Here is a 26,148-nt window from a genome sequence, read left to right as displayed (position 1 = left end):
TGGAAACTTGTATTCTTTGACAGTGTAATTATTACGCTCTGTCAAATTACTTGGCTTTTGTTAAAAAAAACCCACCTAATACTTCATGCAGATATTCTTTTCACCATTACATATCACTTTGAGAAAAGTTAATAATTTAGGAACTTTTATCTTTAAAAATGGCAAATCCAGCAGAGAGACCATATTCATGAGAGACAATAACTGAATATCCCTCACTCTGAAAGCTTTGTGTCATTGCTTCAGCCTCAAAGTGGGATTTCAGAGAGAACAAGGGGACTATACATTAAGAAGACCCTGCTTAGGATATGTGGAGGTTCAAGTGTCAACAGGAATATTGGAAACAGTTTAGGAGAATGTTGTGACTTTTCTTTAAAAGAGAGACCATTCCTCTCTAACAATAGTCTCTTTTATTTTAGGACATTTAACTTAAAAGAGGGGTCTCCAAGAGATACAGAAGTGCTGATACATAGGGGCACATGTATCCCAATGTTCATAGCAGCACTTTCAAAAATAGCCAAATCATGGAAGGAACTTACATGTCCATCAGCTGAAGAATAGATCAAGAAGATGTGATCTATATACACAATGGAGTACTACATGGCAATGAGAAAGAATGAAATCTGGCCATTTGTAGGAACGTGGATGGACCTAGAGGATATTATGCTCAGTGAAGTAAGTCAGGCAGAGAAAGACAGATACCCTATGTTTTCAATCATATGCAGAACAGGAGAACTTAACAGAAGACCATAGGGGAAGGGAAAGGGAAAAAGTTAAGGAGAGGGAGGGAGGCAAACCACAAGAAATTCTTTTTTTTTAATTTTTTTAATTTTTTTAATGTTTTTTATTTATTTTTGAGAGACAGAGAGAGACAGTGCGAGCAGGGGAGGGTCAGAGAGAGAGAGAGACACATAGAATCTGAAGCAGGCTCCAGGCTCTGAGCAAGCTGTCAGCACAAAGCCCGACACGGGGCTCGAACGGAAGAACCGTGAGATCATGACCTGAGCCAAAGCTGGACGCTTAACCGACTGAGCCACCCAGGCACCCCAAACCATAAGTGACTCTTAAACACTGAGAACAAACTGAAGGTTGATGAGGCTTGGGGGAGAAGGGAAAATGGATGATGGGCATAGAGGAGAGCACTTGTTGGGATGAGCACTGGGTGTTAAATGGAAACCAACTTGACAATAAACTATAATGAAAAAACAAACAAACAAGGGTCTCATTTTTGCAGTAGACTGTCTACAAGTTAATGTTTACTGGTGAGTAAAATGCATTTGTGTTCTGGTGATAGTAATTATGGTAATAATGATAATTCTAACTGGCATTTACTAAGAGATTACTATATGTCTGACACTTTTCTAGGTTCTTTAAACATACTATCTTGTTTAACTCCCTTAACAGTGTGAGGTAGGCCATGTCATTACCCCATTTTTCATAAATGGAAATTAAAGTTCAGAATACTAAATAACTTTCCCAAGGTAACACAGCTAGCATGAATTTGTACCCAGGCAATCTACGTCAGAAGCAATCATTGTAACCACCATACTTAGTGCTTTCCTGTAATAGTTGTCAGTGACTGACTACTTTCTCCCCAGCACATGGTAAGCGTTTTGTTTTTTTCATTTGGAACTTACACCAAATTAGATATATCTTCTATTTTTTTTTTTATAAATGAGAAAACTGAGGCTTATAGGGATTAGGCCATCTGTCCACAGACCCTCTGCCAGTATTAATTTTCAAAGACATCTCTAAATCTCAGTTTTAGAAGTTAGGGGATGTTTAATGTTTTTAACATCAACATCATCCTGTTTGCTTATTGATATTTCATTTCCCATTTATTACAGGATGAACATAGCTTCTGCTGTTAGAATAACTTGTGGAACACAAGTAGCATCTTCCATACTCCAAGATCATAAAGGGAACAGTAAAATATATTTGGTAGAAAGGAGATCTTGTCTTTGTCTTGAATTTTTAAAAAATTTTTTTTGATTTTTAAGGATTGGAAAAATGCACTCAAATCTAATTGCAAGGAAGGGGAATGCATTGGAGGGGGAAATTTTATATACATTTCAAAACTAAATTATCACTCGTAGGCTACATCTTTTTTCAAAGATGAAGATTTTTAAAAATGTGAGCTATCAAAAGTGCAAAGTTGCTAAAAAAAAGTAATAAGTACACAAATAAAGCTAGATTGATGATATTGATGCCCTCCCTTTTTTAATGATTATTATAGGAATAGAAACATTGGCTATCTATAAAGAGAGGATTCAGTTGGTTTTCTAAGGGTATCTGTGATAGTGTTGTGTTCCGCTCTGGTATTTTCTGCGTGGCCCTAAGTGTCTCCGCCAAACCTCAAAGCGCTGCCACGTAGACTTTTACACGCCTTTAGTTAGATTCAACATATTCTTTATCATTATAGAATTCTCACAATGGTGTCTTGCCCATGGACAGTTGTTAAATGGTTTACCTCTGACTGGGAGTGAAGTTTGGAACGACCTATATCTCCATCATGGTGATGATACCCCTTTGTCATCTAGATATCAGTCCTGCTTGAGATTTTTTTCAGAGCCATGCTGTAGTTTGAAGCTGTTCATTCCAATCCACCTTTCTTTCTTCTTCCTTCACAAGTTTCAGACCCGCAGTATGGTGTGAAAGTTGTCCCCACTTACCAATGTTCCTTGCCCTCTACTTTTTACCAGTGTTTCTCCAATGAGTCTCTTACACCTCTCACCCCGTGTTGGCATCTTCCTCTCAGAGGACCAGCAACTGACATGTCTAAGCAATTAATACTCAAGTCATTGTAACTTTCTCCTGACCAATATGAATTTGGGGGTCATAAATTACTGCCATCACTTTTATATTAATGATATTCATCAGATTCTTCAAGAATTGACTGGGAAAGTATCAGCATCCACCACACTTTTAAAGATAGAAATCCCTGGGCCCAAGAACATGCTCTCCTTCTCCTTCCCCACTTCCATATATCCTCTGTGCTCTCACCACCTCCTGTGCTATATGGGGTAGGCAGTGTTAAGTGAACTTTGCAGATGTGTCCAAGTCCTAATCTTTTCATTGTCAGAGACCCCCAATCTCTTTCTCTTATAGGGGTGCTCATAGCATCTATCACATCAGAGTGTGTCAATAATGTGTCTCCATAGACAAAAGTGAATGACACAATCTACAGACATTTGAAACTTAGCATAAAAACTAAGAAATCCCCGAATTCAAGCTAAGTTCCAAGGCAGTTCTCTAATTACTAATTACTAATTACTAATATCCCCTTCCAACTTGCCTTTCCAGTCTGAGAAAAAAGAGCTATGAGGGATTAATATCATCTCTCCCTTTCTTAGTCAAGATCTGAAGGAATGAATATAATGAAGTCTTGGCATCTGCAGAGTACCATATGGGAGCAAGAGGAGATGCCTAATCCTCCTCTGGGAAGTTTGAGATAGAGACCAGCATAATTCTCTACTGTTCCCAGCACTACCACCTAATCCAACCAAACCTGTTCTACTGCTCTGCCTCAATGGGACATTTCTATCCTTATTTCTTCCCTCAGGTCACTGCAAGCCATGTAATGTCTTCATGTATTTCAAATCTAATATATCCCCTTAATTCAGTGCTGACTCTGGTACTTCCCATGTGGAAAGCTTTGCCTTCCCTTCCCACCAGTCTCTTCTCTCATTCCACAAAATACAACAAAATTTCCCTTCTCTTCTGAACATTAAATACCTACTGAACTAGTAACTTTCTCCTTTTTCTCAAATGCTGTCCTATCTCCTTAACTAGACTATTAGTTCCTAGAAGCTCTGTATTAAATGCTTTTTCTATCCAGCTGATGTTATGACATCTAATGAAGAATTTCTGGCATAGTAGACTCAATTGCTATTTATGGTAGATTCATATGGCTTTGTATAAATACATTTGGCAACATTTCAGGAAATTATTACCTAAAAAGCATAAGACTAGTCTTTCCTCTAGTAACTCAGTATTTTAAAGATAGAGGAGACATAGGGATTTATTATCCAACTTCCTTACTTTTCAGGGGAATAATCTAAGTCCAGAAGGTGAAGTAACTTGATTAACATGTAAGTGATAAATCACTAAATTCTACTCCTGAAATTATTATTACACTATATGTTAACTAACTTGGATTTAAATAAAATTTAAAAATTAAAAAAAGGTTACACAGCTGATGTTGATGCGATCTCACTTGTGTTAATTAGCTTGATCATGTGGTCATTTCATAACATATACATAAGTCATCTTGTTGCATGGCCTCAGTGCTGATGATGACAGGAAGAGTGATGTCTAACACATAATGCTATTCTGCAAACTAAATGCATCAGTTGTCAGATAAAGCGGTTTTTCACTGTACAGTGCTGCATCCACACAAAGGATGGCAGTGATTGTTACTGGGAATAGTAATGACAGGAACAGCTATAGAAAATCATCAAAAACTGCATCCAAGTCCACCAGGATCCATCCCCCCTCAACATCCCAAATCTGTGTCCAAACTTTGTTCCTGGTATTTACAAAAATGTGTTATTTAAAACTAGGTTATGCCTTTGAAAAATCCTGAAAAGTCTAGGAATAATCAGTTTATTTTTTTTTGGTGGTAAATACATATTCATCTTTTTTTATTAAAGTATCAAAACATAAACTTGACTGCAGTAGGAATAATCAGTTTAAAGACTTACATATAAAATATCAATGACGGTTGTCAACAGACCTACAGTATAGTAATGGAGTCCATCTGGTCCACTTCCATCATTAATGTATAAGGGAAAGGGCTGTGTGGTCAGAGGACTTAATTGAGGACAACTCTGGTATAAACACACTTTCCATGTTTAAATGTATTACTCTTTAATGTTTTAGGTATTTTATTGTTGATATTATTATTATCATCATCAATATTATTTTTGAGATTGAGATTGGTGCCTTTAAGGACATATTAATTTTCTATTGCTATTTAACAAAGTACTATCAACTTAACAGCTTAAATGATAAAAATTTATTTATTATCACATAGTTTCTGTGGATCAGAGGTGCAGGCACAGTTTAGCTAGGTCTTTTGCTCAAGGTCTCAAAAGCTTAAATCAATAATTTGGTAGGATGGCATTTACAACTGGGACCAGGGTCCTCTTCCAATGTCATTCAAGTTGTTGACAGTATTCAGTTACTTGTCACTGAAAGACTAAGGACCGTGTTTCTGTTTTTGTTGCTTGTTTGTTTGTTTTTGTTTTGTTTTGATGGGTAGTAGCCAAGGGTCATTCTTAGATCCTAGGTTCTGGTCATGTGACCATCTTGTAAGATGAGAATGTCCCTCCCCAGAGGCAGCACAAAAATCTCTGTCCAATCTGCTACAAAAGGGTCTCATCTAACAAGACCCTATCAAGGGAGAGAGCTGTGCAATCATAGTCAGAGGTCTCATCACCCCAAAGAGAAAGGATCATACAGAGTGTATGCAAGAGTCAGATACTTAGAGTCCATCTCAGAAAACTGCCTACCAGCAAGGGTTTGTATCCTTCTGTGCCATGGATCTAGACATAAGTTAAAGATAAACATCCTCAGCGAAGTAGGAAAATCAGTCATTGGATCCACTCATCTCCTTATCCTTCACCTTAAGTGAAGATATATAGTAAAAATTGCTCTGCCTCAAGAGGCAGAAAACTAGAGCGGCACCTTGCTGGCTCAGTCAGTTAAGTATCTGACTTCGGCTCAGTTTTCATGATCTCACAGTTCACGAGTTCAAGCCCTGTGTAAGGCTCTGTGCTGACAGCTTAGAGCCTTGAGCTTGCTTCTGATTCTCTGTCTACCTCTCTCTCTTCCCCTCCCCTGTTTGTGCTCTTTATCTCTCTCTCAAAAATAAATAAAAATATCTTTTAAAAAAAGGTTCAGAAAACTAGAAAGACTTCTAATTTATGCTTCGTAAATCCCCAATAATCTGAATAAGCAGTGATTTACATCTCCTGGATCTCAGTTTTCTCTTTAAACACCAAGACCTAACATATCTTCTTCCTTTTCACAAAGGATTTTGAGAAGAAAATGAAAAGAAAAATAATAAAGGTGATAACGAACTTGGAAAGTTTTAAGACTATAAACTTAACTATAAAATATAAAACCTAGCCAACATTTTTATAAAGTTTTTAATTTGGGCCAGATACCCTTTTTTTTAAATTAATGTTTATTTTTGAGAAAGAGAAAGGGAGTGAGAGTTGGGGGAGGTGCAGAGATGGGGGAGACACAGAATTCAAAGCAGCATAGGGCCTGCCACAGGGTTTGAACCCACAGAAATGAGATCATGACCTGAGCCAAATTGGACACTTAACCTACTGAGCCACACAGGCAACCCTGGCCAGATCCCTCCTAAGCACTTTACATAAAAACACATTACTGACTAGTTACAACAATTAAAGAGGGTTAAATTTAATAGAAATTTATCCATATGGCTATTCACATTTTAAAGCTAAAAAAATCAGCACTTTTCACCTCTTGTCTGTACCTGTCCATCTCAGTTGCAGAACAGGAGGTTGAAATATTGTTTCCAAGCCTTACACAACTTGTTGGAAAAGTATGGTAGACTAGTTTACTTCTAAAGGGCTTTGAGTGAATGCTTTCTGACCTTTGTATCCTTCCTCAAAATGGATTGTGCAAAGTCTTTGCTTCTTTGTCTCTCTGACTTCATAATCAAAGTCCAATGTGACACTTCAGATTGACAGAAGCCGGATCACACACCTGTAGAAGAATCTAGGAGCATGAGTGTCTTGCATCCTTATCTTCTACAGAGGGAGGCAAATTCTTTGGAATTCACCAAGTACAGGAAACAGATACAGATATTTGATAGCGGGGGAAAAAAAAGAATAGTAAATATTCACATAAATGAGAATGAGCCTTTAACACATTGTTATTCCTAGTACCTAGCACAGTATCTGGTACATAAATGATTCTCAAAAAAATATACAGTAAAGGAATGAAAAATAGAATTATCAATGCTTACTTTAGCCCAGTCATTGAAAATGCATCCCATGAAATAATGGGCACTATCATTATAATTGACTGTTGATGTGCAGAATAGAAGAGGTAGATACATACATAACCCCTAATGTTGATACTAAGGTCAATTCCCAAAATATATATCTTGAGGACATACAGAGAAAGAGGGAAAGAGAGAAAGAGAGAAAGAAAGAAAGAAAGAAAGAAAGAAAGAAAGAAAGAAAGAAAGAAAGAAAGAAGGAAGGAAGGAAGGAAAGAGGAAGGAAGGAGGGAAGGAAGGAAGAAAGGAAGAAAGGAAGGAGAAAAAGAGGAAAGACAGAGTGCTATTGGAGCATGGGAGTGTCCTCTGTGATAAAGTACAGGGTATGACAGGGAGACCCCAGGAAGATTTTGAAGCTCTATCTTGTATGCAAAGAACTGAAGAAGGAGGGGGTTCACTGGAGAGTTTGCATAAGAAGAGTACTTCCTCTACCAGGGTCAAAGTGCCGATTTGGAAAGATAGTCATTGTCATTAATGTACTGTGAAGAATAATTGGCAGTAGCAGAGAGGAAGGAAGAGATGGTGCAGTTGAGGAGAGGCAAACACTAAGATGATGTTGGGGGCAGAAAGAAAGCAGGGAAAATGAACATCTTTCTCTCAGTTTTCTGGGTTGCAAGAGGACGCTAGTGAGAATTCAGTCACGTCAGCTTCCCCCTTCACAATTCATCCTGTGCCTCTATTGAGAAATAGCATGTAAACCCATAAACCAAATCTAATTAGTCTTTTTATTTTTTGCCAATAAAATTTGAAACTTTCACTTGATCATGTAAAACTCTTAATAACCCTTTTTTATTTCCATTTTTTAAATAAAGCCATTTTTATGTGTCCAAAGTAAAATAATGACTGACTAGTGAAAAATATATTCCTAATTCCACAATTACTGTATTAAAAAATTACCAGCTTAAAAATGCTTAGAGTCTGAAATTTATCTAGAAAATAAATTACTTTATTTAATGTGTATTGTAATTTTCTCTCAAATAATTACTTAGGGGTTGTGGAGAAAATGGGATTGGGCTGAGAAGCTCCAATGTATAATTTTAGGCTAGAACTTCTGGCATAAATCAGACAGCATGGGTTGGGGTCCTGGCTTCCTGTGGAGTGCAAATAAGCATAGATCTCTGTGTGCATACACATGTGTGCATGTATGTGTGTATATTTGTGATTTGTCATGAACAGGAAAGAGTCTTTCCAACAAGAAGCTGATTTTCAGACTCAATGGTCAAAAGTTGAAATAAGTGTGTATTTAGTGAGTGCTCTCCCATCTCTACCACTGAAAGCTTCTTTTCCAGATCTCTAATATAGCACCTGACATGTATATTTGAAAGCTAATACTTCCTGGGCAGGTGACATGGGATACTTTAGTCAGCTAAAGGGAGTATAATTATCAAATTATCTGTATTTTTTAAAAAGTGAGAATAAATACCAGAGTTAATGGAAACTTTGGTGGAGGGCAAGTCAGGGTCACAAGTTGGGCCCTGAACACTTGTAAGCACCTGATGAACAAATACAGAGCCCTGGACACTACTAGGTAGGCAGTTGGGAAACAGGTAACCCACAACTGACTTCATCAACTGTTCAATTTCACAAATTTCTGGGGAACCAGTTGTCTCCCAAATGAATCATACATTAAAATTAGATATGAATTTTGCTCATGTAGACATCTTCTCAAGGTTTAGCTTGACTCACCTCATTTCACAGGAATATGGCAGTTTTGTAGCTCAAGCATGGGGCCAAACAGTACATCTGTCTAAATAGTAGCATAATTAGGATGCTTTAGAAAACTTCCAAATTCTCAGTCCAAATGTCTTTCTTAGGTTTACTGGACTTTTCTGGAGACATTGCACCAAGCACTTTAGATGGATTGGGTTATACTGAAGTGTTCTGTGGTGTGGATTTTGTTCTTTCAGTTCTCCCCTTTATCTCCATTTTCTTCATTTGTCTTTCTCCTCTTGACCCCCTTTCCCTCTCCTGCCCCCCTCTATTCCTCTGCTGGCTTCTATACCTGAGAACCTAAACACATCAAAATCTTACCCTATTTTTACTTTGCTTACTTCTACTCAGCCTTCAAGCTTCAGTGTAAACATCATTTCCTCTGGAAAGTCCCCTCTCCTCTCAACAACCCTCCCCACCCTTCCCCCTTTCCTCAGACTACATTAGGCCCTGCTTTTTATATCATCCAGTTTAATACTGGAACTTATTCTTCACTTGGTTGCTGATTTGCTTGTATAACACCAATGTCAGCTGAGGGCCTTATTGCCTCTTGAAATCTGGTAAACTTCAGTTGAACCTCTCTATATAATGGCTTAAGAAAGCTCATCCATCCACAGATTGGCTGGTAATGAAAATGTGAAAGAATTGGGAAGAAGGCTCTGACATATGTGTCCTGTACTACATGGGCTTAAGTTTAAATGCATGGCAATGCTCGCTTTTAACAAGAGCAAACCAACAATAAGTAAAAACATTTGTATATATATTATACTTTATTAAAGAGTTTCTGAGGGAGAGTTTCTGACAATGGGCTCATACACCAATTTCTGCCCTTCATCTCCTGTCTCTCCAGCTGTTATAAAGCCAAAAAAGAATCTTTTTTATTTATTTTTTAATTCAGAGCATTTTCTCTCTGTGAAACCTGGGCATCAGCCTGAACTTGGGCACTCAGGGTAGGTGGGAGAGGTTCAACTTCTATCCTAAGTCCTTCTACAAATTCCATCTATCAAATTTCTCTCTCCAAGAGCAATCTTGCCATTGCTACTAAAACAATACAATTTTCTACGGCTCATTACACTTGCTTATTTCCCTCATTAGATTATAGGTTACATGAAAGAAGGGATTGTATTCATCCTATTCAGATCTGTATTCCCAGAAGAATGTCTGGCACATGAAAGTGACAGGAAATAATTTGTTTCAGGGAATAAATGAATGAGAGAGACACTATTCACCTATTGAAATTATGGAAATGACTAGAATGTTTGTCATCTCAGTTTCTTAGTCAGGAACCATTCAATTAAGCTTTCTTGTGTCATTTCTTGGTGTTTGTTAAAATATGTATATTTGGAGAGAGTTTCTAAATGATTTTGTATTTGTTCTAATAACATATACAATGACGAAGGTAAAACTAATACATCTGAAATAATGAGCCAATAGGCAAGTAAGGATCTGTTTGGAGTTGTCCATAGGAAATAAATTTATAGAAGTAGGGAGTAAAATGGATGTTGCCAGCGGCTGAGAGGAGGAGGAAATGGGGAATTTCTCTTTCAACAGTTGCATAAAATTTCTGTTAAGGAAGAACAAAAGTTCTAGAGATGTGCTGTATAACATAGTGCCTATAAATAACAATATTGTATTCTGCCCTTAAACATTACATCTCTTGGTTGCATCTCATATTAAGTGTCCTTACCATTATTAAAAATAAACAAAAATTTCAGAGGATATAGCCATTGTGGGCTGGAATATTTGAGCAAACTTTTATAGCGGAGAAACCTGATAAGGGTCTTAAAGGATGGGTAGGATTTGGACTGCAGGTGAGAGTGAGGTGGAATGTTCTCCCACATGAGGGAATGGATCATTAGCCAGTATAGTAAAATTGAAGTGAGCTTGGAAAATATTCTTCACAGGTAGAGGAATTCAGCCTGGGTGGAGGAACATATATGTTAGGGAGCCGTAAATATTAGATTACATAAATAGCCTGTGCTTGGAGATACTAGGGAAAGCCAATAGAAATGCCTAAGCTCCATATATGTAAGTAATGAGAAGCCATTGTAGTATTTTGACATGTGGTTAAGTGGGTTAAGACATGTTAATTTATTACAGATAAACAATTTGAGACTCACAGAGGCTGATTAAACTCTCCCAAGGGCATACAGCAAGCTACTGGCAGCAGTTAGGTCCATTCCTCATCTTTCAGACTTTAAATTTGAGGCCTTTTGTATTCCATCTTTCTGATTGTAGAAGAAAGACTACAGACAAATTATGAGGAAACAAGAGTGGTGGGGTCCTGACATTGCCCCTTATTTGCTGAAGGGTGGAATGAAATTTGGTCAGAGGTCAGAGAAAGAGACTCTCAGTAGTTAAAGACTCCACACAGCAAATACTGAGAAATACCCCAGGCTCTCAGTCTGCTCTGACCAACTGAGGCTGGAGGCAGCTCGAGTCTGTGGGGATCCTTGGAAGCTCTTGCAACATCTCCCATCCTTGGACTGTAAATCACAGCGGGGTTAGCCATTGTAGGAAATGAATATTCCATCCTCAGATTCTGAGCAGATGACACTTTGAAATTTTTGTCAGTTGCTAATGACTTGGCTACGTCTATATCCATTTTTGGGTTTATTGATTTTCTGCTGGGCCTCTAACTGGCCTGTGGGCATCAGAATGCAACTGCAAACACAGGGCAGACTTGAAGTAAGGGGAGAAGAAAGAAAAGAGGCCATGCACAAAGTACCCATGGCCAGTGATGTGACAGGGATGTTCATATAGATGAATGGTAGGGAACCATCTCAAGACATCAGATGTTGCTGTGAGATCCTGAGGAGAGTGCTGAAGGCCTTAGCAGTTCAGGCTGCCATCTGGGGTTAGGTAAGTAGTTCCTAAACCCCTCAAAGTAGAAGTCTAGATGTCTAGGACACAGCCTCTAGATGTTCTCCAGCCAAGTATGGGTTTTGTTAACAATACAGTGAAGATGTTCCCAGAAGAACTGCCTATCCATGGTTTATCCTTTATGTGAGCATCTCCTGCCCTGCCATTGGTTGATTCTTCATCTGGAGATGGGAAATTTTCTTTGCTATGTCCACATAGGATAGTATCATTGTCTGTCCAAACCCAGATAATATTACTATAAAAGCTGTAGAGGCTAAAAATAGAGAATGGTAGCCTAGTAGTAATCTTAAGGCATGGGCTTGAGATCACAAGGGAGGCGATCAGGTTTTAGATCATGTTTTCATGAGTTGAGTGCTTAGACGGAATCAAACTCTGATAATTTATTTATAGAATTTATTAAGAATTCTATAATGTTATAAGATGATTTTATTCTCCTTCTGCAGATGAGATATGGAATGCAAAATTATATAATTCAAAACTTTAGTAACTAGACTAAGATGCATGTGAGGAAATAAATTGAGATATTGGTCTCCGATATTTTATGGCCCTTCTGTTGCATCACAAAATAATGAAACTGCAATTCATAAGAGTATTTAGTAACTGACATATAATGTTATGGGAAAGGGTTTTCAGCTTAAAAGCAAGAATTCTGATTGAATTGAATGTGTCTATGTTTTAGCAGGTGCTCGGAAAATTTTCAAGTCTTGAATTATATAACTTCTGCGTGCTTGACATTTGTTGTCATTTCTCCTTGGCTGTTTGAACGTACATGTAGCAAGTCAGTTCTAGTGCTGATTCTTCTACTCATGTGTAACCGTGAATGAGTTATTTTCTCTTTCGGGGTTTACTGGTATCATATGTAAAATGTTTATTTGATGCATTGTGTGAATTTAATATAGAGACAAACACTTAATTTGGACATTGAAGAGTGCCTAGAAGAGAGAACCCAGGGGCTTCTGCAGATGTGGGGAATGTCATGTTTATTCATCTATGCTCTCGTTACAACTGTATTCACTTGGTGAAAATTTATTGAACTGTGCATGTATGAATTTTTCACATCTCTAATGTTTAATTCAATAATTTTCTTTAAAAATAAATAAGCAACAACAACAAAAATACACTATCTGAAAGAAGGCAGGTATAAATGCATAAAAATTAAGCAAATAGACAACCAAAAAATGTAAAACCATATATGAATCTTCATCTCTTTTGAGAGATTACAACTTTCAGAGGACATTGAGGGCAAAAGCAACTGTTAGAACTAAGGATATGCCAGCAGTGACCATACTGTACATGGAATGAGTTATTTTTGGTAGCAAACATTTAATTAAAAGATCACCTGGACAGCTGGGTGGCTCAGTCAGTTGAGTGTCTCTTGATTTTGGCTCAGGTCATGATATCATCATTTGTGAGATCCAGCCTCATATTGGGCTCCATGCTGATAGCACAGAGCCTGCTTGGAATTCTCTCTCTCCCTCTCTCTCTCTCTCTGCCCCTCTCCTACCTGCACACTCTCCCTAAAAATAAATAATAAGAAAAAAGACCTAATGAAAGCTACCTTTTGAAATATAGGGTGGCCAGTAGAGGATCTAATTTTATTTTTAGAGAGAGAAAAAGAGAGCATGAGTGAGAGAAAGGGGCAGAGAAAGAATGACAATCTTAATCAGGCTCTGTCCTCAGTGTGGAGGCTGACACCTGACAGAAGGCTCAATCCCATGACCCTGGGATGAGGACCTGAGCCAAAACCAAGAGTTGGGTGCTCAACCAACTGAGCCACCCACATGTCCCAGAATTTGATTTTTTAAATTAAACTTTATTCTGAGGTACTATGATATTTAATAAATGAAACAGAGAGATAATAATTGAAAACTGATACTTGCAGTTTCCCAGGCCTCAAAATCTCTGCAGCCATATTGTCACCCTGTGGTGCTACTAACCCCCAGCACAATGTCACAGAATATTGAAGCTCTTAACATCCAGGAAGACCAGAAGCCAGTGAGTAGGAACATAATCAGCTCTGTTAACACAGATCAATTTAGACAAATGCAAGACTTTCTTTTCCAGCAATAGTAATCTTCAACTATGCTGGAAACTCTGCTTATAATAAATAGGCTAGAAACCATTGAGGATAAGAAGGAAAGAAATCTTGGACTCTATATGCTGAGTACCACTGTGCCATCAAGTTGTGAATTGAAAGTGGGACCTATTCAGACCACGGCAGGTCCAATTCCCTGCTCTTGAACACACACAATATCTCTTCGGAGATTTGAGACACAGCTCCTTAAACCAGCCTGGGAGTAGAGACTTTCTGCTTATAGAAGTGAGTGCCTAAGGCTAAGGTTAGTGTTGGAAAGCTGAGGTTTTATGAAATGAGGACTCATAGGAGTATAAACAGAATAACCATTTTTGAAGAGAAGTCTGGTGATCCCTAGGTACATGGAATATATGTACACCTTCTGGAACAGCAGTTTCACTCCTGGGACTATTCTCCAGAAACCTGCTTACTTGTGCAACCTAAGACATGGATAAGAATGTCCACAGTAGCATTTTGTTGAAGGAAAAAAAGAGACAAAGCCCAAATTTTTATCAATATAAAATTGTATAAATTTTTATATGCTACACTCACACAATAAAACACTACTGAACAGTTAAATGTATTAGACTCTCTGAAGTGAATAAAAGTAAGCTGCAGAAAGAAAAAAATAATTTTGAAAACATGAAAAAAGCACTGTATATTGGTTTAGCATCAATATATAAGAAGTAAATATGATATGCAGATGAACAATAGTGTCAAGTTCATTATGTAGTTGCCTCTGAAAAAGTTTTCAAATAATTGAAATAAAATCATAATCCATCTACTCACCCACATACCCACTTCTTCATGTATGCAGTAAATATTTACAGAGGTTCTTCCTTGTCCTAATCCATCTTCTGAAGGCTAAGAAACCAACAAAAGAAGAATATGATTGAGTCCTTGTCCTTGAAAGATTTATAGTCTAATCAGAAGGCACATGGGGGACTTTATGTCTGAAATGAAGATACAGTTTGAAGCAAAAATATACACAAAGCCTAACTCCCAGAGTATGGCTAAGGATGGAGGAAATAATGTGCATGAGGCAAAAACAATGCTCTGCCAGCACAGAGTATAAATCCCCTCATTGGGCTCTTCGTTCTTCTTTCCGAGATGCAGCAAAATCTATTGATTTGACAAATGACCCCGTTCAAGCCTAGTTACTTCAAACACTTCTTACAACAGCCTAAAGTTCTGCAAAAGGGTTTTTGTTGTTGTTGTTGTTGTTGTTTTTCATGGTGCATGTACTGCTTTTTATATGTAAGTATGATCAGTCTCCTTATGAATTCAGATCAGTGATAGGTGTTGTATAAATTAGTCATTTTGTATTTGGAGAATACAATGTTTTTCACAAAGTCCTTTATAAAAGAATACAGTGGATGCTCCCCCTCAAGAGAAAACAAGGATGTATTATAAGAAAGATCCAAGATCATTCCTTTTGTGTAAAGGTTTTTATTTATTTATTTTGAGGCGAGAGAAACAGCACTCATACACACAAGTCGGGGAGGGGTAGACAGAAGGGGAGACAATTCCAAGCAGGCTCCTCACTGTCAGTGCAGAACCCAGCCTGGGGCTCAATCTCACAAACTGTGAGATCATGACCTGAGCCAAAATCAAGAGTCAGATGTTCAATCAACTGAGCCATCCATGGGCTCCTACCCATTTTATTCTTAACATCCTTACAGTTAAGGCATGGCAGCTACTTTTGAATCCAAATAAGAAAATTAGCACATGGAAAGGTTGATTTGCCTGGAGTATTGTGATGACCAGATATGATCTGAGGCATTTGGTTTCCACCCTTCAAGCTCTTCTCTGCTATGTCACCTTAAAAGGTAGGAAATTTTTAAAAATTTTTTTAAGTTTATTTTTGAGAGAGTGAGCAATGGAGGGGCAGAGAGAAAGGGAGACACAGAATTCAAAGCAGACTCCAGGCTCTGACTTGTCAGCACAGAGCCTGACATGGGGCTCAAACTCAAAGACTGCGAGATCATGACCTGAGCTGAAGTCTTATGCTTAACCAACTGAGCCACCCCGGCACCCCAAAGGTAGGAAAATTTTATGCAAATATGCATGCATGCCCTACCCCCACCCACACTCTTCTCTGAGACTCAAAGAGTAGGTAGAGGGAAATCTAATAAATTATTAAATCTTTTTTTGTTTGTGTGTTTGTTTCCTAAAATAGGGAAAGATTAGGAAAGAGTTTTCTCATAATGAGGATTAATAAATCCTGTCACATAATTCAGCAGTCTAACATGGCAACAACATCACAGTTTAAAAAATTAAGACATTATAGACTTTAGGGTAGTTTTAGGTTCACAGAAAAATTGAAAAAGCACACGTTTTCTGTCTACCCATGCCCCACACATGTGTAACCTCCCCCATTGTCAGCATCTCCCACCAGAGTAGTACATTTGTGATAATTGATGGACCTGGATCAATACAGGTTATCACTCAAAGTTCATAGTTCATAGTTTACATTAGGGTTCACTCTTGGTGTTGTACATTCTATGGGTTTGCTCAAAAGTATAATGATATGTATTCATCATTATAGTATAATACAGAATATGTCCACTGCCCTAAAAATCCTCTGACAATACTTTAATTTTTATCCACATAAACAATCCAAGAAATCTTGGAAATTATGTACTTTCAAGTGTCCTCTGTGTGCACCCAGGGGTCACTGTATATAATGGACTTTTATTAATTGCTATGGCTTATAAATAAAGATTCCATAGTTAAATAAATCTGAGATAAATTGGAAGGTTTAAAGTTAAACAAGTTTCTTCCCTTTCATACTTCTCAGAGCCTCTAATGTGTGATGAGAAATCCATATTTCTGAGAAAGAGCATGGAATGCAGCATTTTTCAAACACTTGACTATAGAACTCTGTATCTTTTATGGTGCATTTTATAAAACTATTTTTGAGAAATATTGTTCTAATCCAACCTTATCATTTTAACAAAAGAGGAAACCAAGATGTAGAGATGTGAAAAGATTATCCAAAAATAGACAGCTTGCTAAAAGAAATTAAGCTAGAGAGTTGGGACTAGATCATTGACTATCATTTTTTCTAAAAAAAAAAAAAAAAGGTGATATAATTAGATGCTATTTTATAGCCTATATAATGCTATTAAAACAAATCTATCTTCCAGAAAACTAAATAGGGAATTATGTAATGCATGTATATTTCATGCTTCTGAAAACATCCATCATCATTAAACAGCATACAGACGGCACACAATTTCATTTTGGAAGCAATAATACTACTCATACATTAAATATCTATTAGACATCTGGAATACCTACAAGAGATTAACATCACTACATTATTCTCACATACAGCAATGTTCTGATAGTAATGAGCTGGAATGTGTTATATGCTTCATAGGTCTATGAATGGGTCTATGTAATTAAGGGGAACAGAATTTTTTACATCATTTAGGCTAATCCTCTCATTCTGAGTAAACTGAGGCCCAGGTGGTTGAAGTTGAACTAGCAAAGGCAACACCTGGCTTTTAGCAGCTATGGACAAAAGACCTGCATTCTCAAGCATGTGTAATCATGCCAAGTTTCTGGAGACGGCTCATGGAATACCCCATTCCATTCTCATTTAAAGTCCAATTCTAGTTTATAGCATAGAGGATAATTATAAAATAATAGCATGCCATTCCTGGGTGAACAATTCTATTCTGGAAAAACAAAGTAGGAGCATGTTTTACCTTCAGAGGAGGATGAGTGGTGGGGAATAGTTGCATCATGCATGCAGGATTCATTAGCCATATATTCTTTGGTTTAGAAATACCTGCTTCATTTAGAGATAACACAGGCTTTCAGGAAAAGAATAGGCCTTCTTTTTTGTCTACAAATGTCATCTTTGCCAAAGAATATAAATAAGACTAAGACTGGTGAATGCAAGAAATAGAATCAACTTGCAGACAAAAATTTTAACTTTCCTTGACATACATAATGAAAGGAAGAAAATAAGAATATTATTCTTTTCTGGTTGTTGTTTGTCACTAGGTAGGCTGTGTCATTACAAATGCTGTGATATCTCAGGGTGCCTGGGTGGCTCAGTTGGTTAAGCATCCGACATTGGCTCAAATCATGATGTAGTGGTTCGTCAGTTCAAGCCCCACGTTGGGTTCTGTGCTGACATGTCAGGGCCTGGAGCCTGCTTCAAATCCCATGTCACCTCTCTCTGCCTCTCCCCTGCTTGAGCTCTGTCTCTCTCTCTCTCTTAAAAATAAACATTAAGAAAAATTTTAAGTGCTGTGGTATCTCATCACTTACATTGGAAGCAGGCATTTATTACTTTCTTTAAGCTTGATCATTGATTGTCTGATTATTCTGCATTTCCAACTCTAGAGTCCAAATAATTCCCACTCAGTCAGAGAAATACTCAACATCTACATATCTAACACCAAGTTCTCTGTGTAGGGTTCTGGGGGGTTAGTATCTCTGCTTTGTCCCAGTATTGGACAGGGTCCACCTGACTGTGTGTCTGATTCAAAAACCAAGTAATAACCTTAGGATTGGGTAACTACATTATGATCATGAACCTGAGCTTGTCTTGAACAGTGTTTTTTTTTTTATTTTTTTTGACTGGTCAGTGTTTCTTTTCCTGATATGCTGACCCTCAGGCTTTGGCTCATTCTGCCTAGAAGACAGGATGTGCCCTGTCTTCCTCCTTAATATTCATTCTCCATTCTTAGTTACCTGTTGATATGTTGCTTATGATCCCTTAAGATCTCTTAGGCTGTAAACCGTTATTTGGAGATGTGTTAGGCGAACGTGATAACCACTACACTACAGAAACCCTCAGTTATTTGGAGATGTGAAAAGTCTACTAGAAAACTTCAGACTATTTCAATTCTTCGATGCCACACATGGCTAACTTTATTCTATTACTGGCAGAATTTTTGGTGAAACATCTGATCTGAAAGTTGTAGGTAGTTCAGATGACGTCGAATATAATGATATAATGTAAGTAACTGAATGTCAGAATGGTGTTTTCAAAAGGCTTCTTGTTCTTGGCAAAACCAATATCTCCAAGTACCAGTTTGGGCAATTGGCAGCAGAGATGAGATTATCTTCACCTTCTGATAAACAGAAGCAATATTTGAAGAACTTCTGGAACAAGATCAAAGTCAGAGACTGTGACTCAGCATTATGTATGCTACCTAGGATCTCACATCCAAACAGTCACAGCATTTCTGCTGTTAGTGATATTTTTTTTTCATTTCCATAGAGGACTAAAGTAAAATCATTTTTCAGAATCCAAATCGGTCTGGCCTAGGTTTGAATTTCTCATTCCTTATCAAATTATTTTGATCCTTAGATACCAAAGTGTAGCATAGACTATCTGAACCCAAGAATCACAAATGGAAAAAACAAAAACAAAAGCAAACCAAAAACATGATGTGGCTTCATGGTTTAGAGCTTCTAGTACACCTTAGTGTAAATTTGCTTTTTCTTTATGATTAGTTACATGATAGAAAAAAAAAAAAAAACAAGACCTGGGGTGCCTGGGTGGCTCAGTTAGTTGAGTGCCCGACTTCAGCCCAGGTCATGATCTCACAGTTCATGGGTTCGAGCCCTGTGTCAGGCTCTGTGCTGACAGCTAGCTCAGAGCCTGGAGCCTGCTTCCGATTCTGTGTGTCCCTCTCTCTCTGCCCCTCCCCTGCTCATGATCTGTCTCTCTCTGTCTCTCAAAAATGAATAAATGTTAAAAAAAATTTTTTTAAAGAAAAAAAAACAAGAACAATGCTTCTAACTTTGACTTTCATTTAAAATCCAAACAGAAAGCTGAATATCATGACTCTACTGACTAGGCTACGGAGTGAGGACTCTAGATCCTCCATAACTGCTGTGAATTGGCCATACCTGCCACATTGATGTACAGGGAGCATCCTTATCTCAGGATGATAAAAGAACCTTTCTTGCCATCTGAAGTAAAAAGCAAACTTTTCAAAATTTGCAACTTATGCCCCTGAACATGGGTTCCCAGGGAGCATTTCAGCCTTAACAAATGAATTATGGCTTGCTGATGAATCATATCTCTTGACAGGGAAAGGGGCAAGGACTCGAACAACACTTCTACACAATGAAAAACTGAAGCTTTTCTCTAGCTACCTGCCCTATGTAAACTAAGTTCTTGGTGAAATTTGAGATGCCAAAAAGTCAGCTCATGCTGAGGTAACTGCCTCTTGGTGGTCTCCAAAAATATGAAATTTGGGGATTAAAAATGAACTCTTTTATAAATAGATAATTTTATTTAAACTACAAATTGATGACACAATGGAAATGGGTTGAGTTACAGAGTATGGCAGGTTAACTTAACCGATGTCATTCAAACCAAGCCTTTCCAGCTCTTTCCCTTGGGAAAGATGTTGCCCATCTTCACAGAGTTTTCTACTTTGCATTTAAACAAAAGGAAATCTCACCAGAATTATTCAAATTTGGCTACAAAAATGCATACGCCACATTTAGAATAAGCCCAGGTTCTGCAGCCTTCTCTCGCACCATCACAGGGCCACCAAAACGACTGAAGTCTGGATTCTCAGCCTTTGTAGTCTGTACCTCTCTGAAGACACATCTCAATTCCTCTGTCCAAAGATAAGAGAGGAGTGGTGAGGTATCCTCATAGAGATGTTGACTTGAGATGATTGAAATGAGAGAGAGAGAGGGTGGACAATTTATTCTGGCCTTAGAAACACAGATTGAAGTTTCAGGCAAGTGTCAGAAGATGTTAAACGGATGCTGTGGGATGTCTACTGTCCTTGTGGGCCAAAGCTACTTTAAGCCTAGGTACCTAGGTAAAGGATCTATCTGTCCCCTCAGCCTCATAGTAGTTGAGTGTACCTGCCTTGTTACACCGTAGGAAGCCTTTATGAAGGTCAGGGTGATGGCACAAAGCACCCAGTAGATTCAATTCTGACACATAGAAAATAGTGGCTTTTCCCAAGGCAGGTCCATTCTTAAATATCTATATATAAATGCAAATAATTATGTATATGCCCATGTATCTGTCAGTATTACTTACAGTATATTGGGCTCTTACCATATACCTGACTTTTAAAGTTTTTTATACTATTATCCTACTTAATTCTCATGACTACTCTCTGATGTAGGTTCTTACTACTGTCTGTTATGAATGGGCATAAGAAGTAGATTACACAAGGAAGATAGGGTTACTCAAGACCAGTTGGACCCAGATGATAATTTTGCCGAGGGTTAGTCTCATCACAAGTCCCATACAACTTCTAGGGAATTAGCTGGAGCGTCTACTCCTGTTCTGATCTGACACATCCTCAACATCACCAGCAGAGACTCCAAACTGGTGCCCACAGAGCCAAAGATTGTGAAGAACCAGTTTAATATGTACATGACTCCTTGTTCCACAGAATATAAGGCCACCAGAACAGGAAGATAGAGGCAGTTCAAAACCCAGGTCCCGTTCCTTTATGGTCTTTGCTCTTTTCCCCATTAGCTATGTGACCTCGGATGGTTTTATAACTTCTTTGTGCCTCAGATTCATTATTTATAAAATAATAATAATGAAGTCTATCTTAGCTCAGTAAAGATTACTTACGATAGCATATACAATGTACTTTTCTATGTGGTGCCTGGGAACAAAGCAAGCTTTAGATAAATTATTAACTTTCAGAACAAATACTATGAGTAATAATAGTACCAAAATATGCAGAAATATTTGGCATACATTAAATGCCAACCAAAAGTGTCTGTGGAAGGATACTGGCTTTTTAAAAGCTTTACAGTAAAAATTTGGATTGCAAGTAACTTTATCTGTGAGTGTTCCACAAGACAAGCAAACATTTCTAATAAATTTTAACTTAATAAACAAGTGATGCCTTGCAATATGAGTACTACATGATGCCAAATGTCACATGATCACAACTGAGCCAATGGCTCTTGAGTTTTGCTTTGATATACAAATTCTTTAGATTGCAAGCATGTTTCCAGAATGAATTATGCTCAGAAATCAAGGTTTTTACTGTATATATATTTTTATCCTTGCAAGCATAAAGTAAAACAGACACAATAATACATACCAATCTTTTTACCTACTATAGTTTTCTCTGTTGGTCCCTCTATTCCACATCATATGGAAATCAGCATAGTTATTCTATACCAGGCATTACTATAACACTAAACATGTTGACACTGTTCACCTTTGGCATCTTTACAACTTGTCAAAGGAGTAGACAGAATAAGTATTACTTGGCTAATGAGGTTATCTAACCAGTAAAATATCAGAAAATGAGTCGGTCCCCAGGTTATCTGATTCTTCACCATCTGGTTAGACTATTACAGACTGTGTCTATTTTATAGCCCTACTCACCATAAACCTGTGAGTCAACTGATCAAAGTAGTAAGACCATTTGTGACTGTATTCACCTGCCATAAGACAGCCAAGCGCAAAGCCATTCTGCAGGGCATCAAGCATGGTCAACACAGTGCTACGGGGAGTATTCAGGTGACACTGAGCCACAATATAGACCTCTCTCTCTATAAGCACCTTTTTTGTTTCATTGGAAGGAAACAGTTAACACTCATGAAAGTTATGAGTGGCATTTATGATGAAAGCACTATAAGAAGAGATATAGGGGTGCCTGGGTGGCTCAGTCGGTTAAGCCTCTGGCTTTGGCTCAGGTCAGATCTCTCGTTCGTGGGTTTGAGCCCTGCGTCAGGCTCTGTGCTGACAGCTAGCTCAGAGTCTGGAGCCTGCTTCTGGTTCTGTGTCTCCTTCTCTCTCTGCCCCTCCCCCTCTCATGCTCTGTCTCTCTCTGTATCAAAAATAAATAAAACATTAAAAAATTTAAAAAAAGAAGAGATATAAATTTGCATCCATCATGAAAAGGAAGAAATATTGGAAGAATCTGGCTCTTGTGTTAGGACTCAGTTCTGCATGCACTAGATCCCCACGTTTGAATAATTAATGTATTCTTTCTGAGCCCCAACTTCCTCATATAATTGGTTTATTGCTGTATTACTTAAATCTAAAAATAAAATGCACAAGTATAGCTGAATGAGTTTTCCTGCATAGACCTTGTCCCATTTAGGTGAAATTAGCTCCATCATAAAGTAAATAAACAGATGAATAAATAGGGCGAAGAAATACATAAATAAATACACTTGGAGTAAAAGTTCTAGAAGCAAAAACTAAACCTCCCCAAGAAACCTTTTATTTTTTAAGTCAAAAGTAATAGACTGTAATACTTTTTGGTGTTGGGATGCATAATTTACTTCCTGTTAGAAATCCCAGGATTTGATGTTTGGTTTGTAAAGATGTCTTTGTGTTCCAATGAACATATACCTATCTGTGAAATATTGAAGAACAGAAGAAAATAAACCTTTAAAATAATACCTATAAGATACTTGCAAGATGCTACTCCATCAAGAAAAGTCAGCACATACTAAGGGTGTTATGTGTTGAATTGTGCCCCCCCATATTCATTTTGATGTCCTACCCCAGTACTTCAGAATATAACCTTATTTGTCAATAGGGCTGTTGCAGATATAATTAATTGACATGAAGTCATACTGAGTAGGATGGGCCCATACTCCAATATGGCCAGTATTTTTATGTAAAGAGAAAACTTAGATACAGAGGTGCACATAAGGGAAAATTATGTGAATATGAAAATGCAGTGTTTCTACCAGCTAAGAGATGCTAAATACTGGCAACACCTGACCAGAAACTAGAGGACACACATGGAACAGATTCTTCTTTAAGCCCTCCAAAAGAACCAATCCCTGACACCTTAGTTTTGGACTCTCATTTGCGAGATAACGCATTTTTTATTTCTTTGTTTTTATTTTATTATTATTTTTTAAATTTCAGCTTAAACCATTAGGTTAGTGGTACTTTGATATAGAAGCTCTAGAAAAGTAATACAAAAGGAAATAGATTTTGTCAGAATTGATGAAAGCCACTTACATCGTTGGAATTTTTTTACAGTATTAATTGTCATTTACATAAGATGTTTGGAAACAAAATCTTACCAAAAGTGGACAGTCCTAAATATATTCACAAGGTTTAAGTGTTGCTCTGGAGAAAGTTTCACATTTTTATTTCAATTGAATGTCTTTTCCTGGTTTGAGCTATAATTAGATTCCAATAGGTAGAACCCATTGAGGAAAATTAATTTCTTCAAAGACATATGATTTATGCATCCATATGTCTAAGGTATTTAAAAGAAATTATCTAAAGGATTGTATCATTAATTTAAAAGCTGCTGGAATTGTTTTTGTGTCAGTATGATTTTAAGTTATGTAAAAGCATCAGCTGGAAAAACAGGTTTGAAAAAGTGACTCATTTCATTTCATTAAAAAATGTGATTCAAAGATCATCTTACCCCTTATTTTTAACTGGCCCCATGATTGGGGTTGAAAACAGACTTACCCCTCTTTTGCTGTTTTCATAACATTATAATTCACTCCGAAGTCCTGCATGAGAGATTGTTGCACAGTCAAATGAAAATGTCAGTCCAGGCTATGTGTGGCTTATATGTGCTGGGAGAAAAAGGGCTTTAAACTCCTTTCCTACTAAGTGCTTTTGAAAGCCTGGTTACAGCAATTGAGTCTCTAAGTATGGATCTTAACATATTTCTCTCAATTCCTTATGGAGCTCAAGTAATTCCTCAAAGTTGCATAAAAAGCAATTTTCTTTTTGCAATAATGCAGACATTAGGAGTTTATAGCCAGAGGGCTTCTCTTGAAACCACAGAAATACTGATTATATCTAAATTCTTATCACCTACCTATCTATACCTACTTATCTATCCATCTCTATCTCATTTATTATAAATTTTAAATGTTCAGAAGAGTTATTATTTAAAGGGCAATTGAAAAGTAAAGTCAAATGTCCATAGAAGAAATTTTATCAGAAATTGAAAGCTAGGTCAGCAAAGTCAAGGACATGCCCCACCCCAACCCCCAGGGAACACTTAAAGGCTTTTCTTTAAGCTAAAAGACCGTTTGACCATATGTGAAAAAAAGTGGACATTTTCTTTCAAAATAAATGCTTGTAGCGTGTAAAGTCAAACTCCATATACCCATATGTGTCAAACTCTTTTAAAAAACGTTAATATACAATGTTTTATTAGTTTCAGGTGTACAATATAGTGATTCAATAATTCTATACATCATTCAGTGCTCATCACAAGTATACTTCTTAAATTGAAAAAAAATATTTATTATTTTGAGAAAGAGAGAGACAGAGTGTGAGCAGGAGGAGGGGCAGAGACAGAAGGAGACACAGAATCCAAATCAGGCTCCAGTCTCTGAGCTGTCAGCACAGAAAAATGTACCAAGACCATGGACTGCAAGATCATGACCTGAACCAAAGTTGGCTACCTAACCCACTGAGGCACCCAGATACCCTCAAATGGACTTCTTAATCCCCATCACCTTTTTCACCCATCTCCCCCCACTACTTCCCCTCTGGTAACCACCAGTTTGTTCTCTATAGTTAAAAGTTTATTCTTTTGATTTGTCTCTTTTTTTCCTTTCTTCATTTTTTTTTCACTAAAATGCATCCCCTGAATTAGTTATTGTTAATGGAAAGAATTTTGTCGATTTTTTATGTAAAACAATAGGATTGCTTAAAATGTCATATTTGTATATATTTGTATACAAAATTCTTTTTTTTAGCTTACATTTTCTAATTGTATTTTTATTTTTTGTTTTTTTAATATAATACAATTTATTTTTTATAACATATGCAATTATTTTCCATCATTTACAATACAGTAGTTACAATTATACTCCAAACAGAAAAGCAAAGTAAAAAATCATAACCCCAACTTCTATTTCATGTAATTAGACTTATACAGAAATTAGAAGGTTAAGTAACAACTAGTTAATCACCTAATTTCACAGCTATCTCAAGTGGCGATCGTTAAAAAGCAGCTTATCTATGATACATTCAAGATAAATGATACAATTTATTACTTGCCCATAAGCTAAAACACAGCCTGCTTAATACCTTTCCTTAAATTCCACCTCTATACTACAATATACTAGAGGTCATGCCAAAAAGTAGCTACCTTTTATGTAGGTTTTTGGTGTTGTAAAAGCAACTTCATTTAAACATAACCACCCCCACCACCAAAAAAAGAAGAGGAAAAAAAAAGTAAGGAAAATAATAAGGAAAAAACCCAAGACACACTTCCTAGGGGAAAAAAAAAACAGCATGTAATTTCTGTCCTTGATGGAATGTATTAAATAAGCAAACACCCCCAACAAGCAAAACAAGTACTACAATGTAAAAATATTAAACAAAAAAAGAAAACCCTCTCACATGCATAAATGAAAGATTGAACACAAAGAACTCACATCTTTTCAAGCTTCAATAGTAAATATTCTGCTACTATGTATTAAATACTGCATGGTTTGCCCAAGCTAAGATGAAACCACATCATGA

This window comes from Suricata suricatta, chromosome 2 (assembly GCF_006229205.1).
Source record: "Suricata suricatta isolate VVHF042 chromosome 2, meerkat_22Aug2017_6uvM2_HiC, whole genome shotgun sequence".
NCBI lineage: Eukaryota > Metazoa > Chordata > Mammalia > Carnivora > Herpestidae > Suricata > Suricata suricatta.
Note: the sequence above shows the minus strand (reverse complement) of the source record.